Source organism: Arachis ipaensis, chromosome B02 (genome assembly GCF_000816755.2).
Source record: "Arachis ipaensis cultivar K30076 chromosome B02, Araip1.1, whole genome shotgun sequence".
Classification (NCBI taxonomy): Eukaryota; Viridiplantae; Streptophyta; class Magnoliopsida; order Fabales; family Fabaceae; genus Arachis; species Arachis ipaensis.
Genome location: NC_029786.2, coordinates 21971318 through 21974724, shown reverse-complemented (window position 1 = coordinate 21974724; position 3407 = coordinate 21971318). Strand labels below are relative to the sequence as shown.

The 3407-nt window shown below is 35.5% G+C and overlaps 1 long non-coding RNA gene across 1 annotated transcript; it reads right to left on the bottom strand.

Annotated features, from left to right (window-relative positions):
- Positions 1064–3052, bottom strand: LOC110268777. The gene is made up of 3 exons (XR_002357232.1): positions 2913–3052; positions 2676–2803; positions 1064–1103 (listed from the first exon to the last, which is right to left on the bottom strand). It is a non-coding gene; the product is annotated as an uncharacterized LOC110268777 (long non-coding RNA).

Below are 3407 nucleotides of genomic sequence, written 5' to 3'. Positions count from 1 at the left end.
ATTTGAGATATGATTTCAAAAATACATATGAAAAAAGACATGTCCAATTCAAAATATTTTTATCAAATTTAAAGAATGATTATAGGTACAATCAAGTAAGAAAGGATTAAGTTGAAATTTCTTCTAAGAGAATCGAAAATCTCTTTTTTAAAAAGTTTAAAACTAAAATTCCAAGTGCTTTTTTTTTTGCATTAAACAATTTCAGATTTACATAAAAGACTACATGAATAAAAAAGAGGTTGAAAAGACAAACAAATCCTCCAAAGAATTTAAGTAAACATAAGCAGTTAGGATTAAACGAGAATGCATTTCAACAAGAGGTAAAGTTGAAAAATAATCAAACTACTTTTCAGAAAGAAATCTCAAATAAGGATTTCAAGGCACACTATGAAAGAATAAGTTACAAGTCATTAGTAAAATTTTCGAGACATATAAAAGAATATCTTCGAGAATTAATTCCTAACGTCTGCAAGCAGCGCGATAAGCGTTACCTATTACTTATCAATTCCAATTCGCCCATAATAACCTATTAACTTCCCCGTTTACATAGCCATCAACATTAAGTTGGCCAGACTATCAACAGATATGCAACGACAAGCTAACAGTGTTAATTAATAGGCAGTCATGTGCATAAAATTCAAATTCTTGTTACTTGGACAAGACCTACAACATTACAGACACTCAGAATGCAATGAAGCATAGTTAGTCCATTCGCAAGGCTCTAATCAGGATGAACTGCTCTGATACCATAATGTAACACCCTCACTACCAGAATGCCACGGTTCCGGCAGCGCCACTCTGATAGCAAGGAGTATTACGACTACTTTATATACTAAATATTAACATAGGAGCCTGTGACTCAACACCGTATCGCTGAATTCTTTGAAAACCGGAAATAAATACTTTATCTTAAAAGAAATACAGGCAGGCATAGATTCATATACAAGACTCCTTATATATATATATATATATATATATAACATACAACTCCTATCCCTCTAACAAACTTGTAATAACAAAGACGAGGGACGAAAATAATCTAAATAATACAACAACATATAAACCAAACGCAGTATAACTCTTCATAATGCTTCATCTGGTTCCTGAAAAGGTAAAGTTGTAGGAGGGTGAGAACCTAATCACACGGTCTCACTACGGAGTTTCAAAGTTGTCATAAGAAGATATTTAATAAGAAAACTGTTTTCAAGCTCAGTGATTATCATTGCCTTATGTATTTTCAAAAACCAATAGGTAATCGTTCAAAATCTTTTCAAAGAAACAAAGTTTAATATTTCAGAAATCCGAAACCTTTCCTTTCTTATAAGAAAATCTTAATCAGAAACCAACCACACAATCAAACAACACAATCATTAATTCAGCACCAAAATTCATTCTCAAATGTAGCACGCCAGGGAAAACACAAGCAAGGCAGACAAGGAAAGCACAAGCTTAGGTAGCAGTTACAGCAAATAGTTCAAGTAGTAGTTAAGAACAGTTTAACAATTAGGCAAACCAAAACAAGTTCAAACCCAAGCAAAGCATACAAATGCATAAGATGCATGCCTGTCCTATGGCTGATGAGGCTCATCTGTCGGTTATCCAGCCAACCCGACAAGTCTGAATTGTCCTTAGACTGTCCCCCGACGTGCATCCCCAAGAGTCTATGCATAGATTTTTCTCAAATAATCAATATTGCTCAATGGGAGAAACATTCCCGGAAATTTATATAGTGCCCGGTCACACTTACGTCGTAGGGCCAACAGAGTATCGAGTTTTCAACCTGGTACACGTGGTGGCAAGCCATGGTACTTTATCCAGGGAACCTCGTATCTCAGATAATTCAAATTCATAAGCCAAGTGATTAATTTAAAGTTCATATCTCAACATTCTCAACATTCTCAATGTCATAATCATTTATCAATCCAAATCTCATTTTCAAATTCATTCCAAGACCATATTTCAAAGAAAACCCTCATTATCCTTCTTTCCATTCCATCCATTAACAAATCCCAATTCAAAACATAATTCTTTCTCTAATAAATAAATCAATCTTAAAAACATATAATGTTTAAGAACAAATCCTTTTAATTAAATACTCCAAATAAAACTTCCAATTTTATAAAATTTTGGCAACATCTCCTCTAAAACTCGGACACTGCCACCCTTTCTCGGTCCCAACAAAACCATTTCTCAAACTCCTTTCAACTCAATTTCAAAATCAGAACAATTTCAATATCTCAAACCATTTTCAATTTAAATTCATTTTTCTACAAATCAAGCTCATCTCCAATATTATAACCCTTTCCAAATTCCAATTCATTTCCAACAAAGTCAACTAACATTTTCTCAAACACTTTCCAATATTTTCAAACCCAAGTCATTCACAAATCTCAAATCATTTTCCGAAGTCAAACTAAATCTAACATCAAATCACTTTTCAGTATTCAAATTATACTTAATGAACATTCGAATCAGATTTTTAAATTAATCTTTCATTCACTACTTCAATATCAACTCAATATTAACTAGCCACAGGCAAGTAAGCATTCACATTCATTCAAGGCAGTTCAGTTCAACTCATAAGACTCCATAATCACCAAAAATATTTACACGCCTAAATATCAATTTATAACAACTCTTAAGAACAAAATGAGTTTTAATAAAAACGCCCCTACCTCGATGTCGCAATCGTATTATTTAATATAACCATTTCCTCTATTCCTAATTCGCGGCAGCAGTAGTCATTCCAACACAACCGGAACAGCAGCGGCATCACCCATAACTCTAGTAGCAGCAACAACAACTTTGGGAGGAAATTTAATAGAAGCTGAAGTAAATGCAAGGGTAAAATAGAACAGATCATCAAAGGAACAATAATTAGAATATTGGTTGTAGAACAAAACCAGTCTTACCAAAAGAAATACGGGAAGGGAGCAGCATTAATCAGGGCAATAGCGACGTCAATTCCAATGATACTCCAGTAACAGTGACATTAGTAATCCTCACAGCAGTAATCAAGGTTGCAACAAAATAGAGAGTTCAAATTCAATGGGATCGGAAATGGAAATGAATTCAATGGAATTGGAAATAGAGCTAGCTTACAATAAAATAATGAAGCAGCAACAACAGGGTTTTCGAGAAGCCCCAGTGGCCACTTTCAGTGACGACGACAACAGTTAGAACAACAGTGGTAACAGCAAGAGTTCTAGCAGTGGCGGCTCTGACAACGACAACAAGATGTGGCGGTGATTGTATAACCAAGCAGACCTAGGCTTCAGTGGCAGTTTCCGGTGGTAGCGGCGGTGTTGGCGTTCTCCGGCGGTAAAGGTGTGGCCAGAAGCTTCAGAGGCGGTGGATCTGACAAGGATGGCAATGGCAACGAGGCTCGAGCTAGGCGGGCCGGCGAC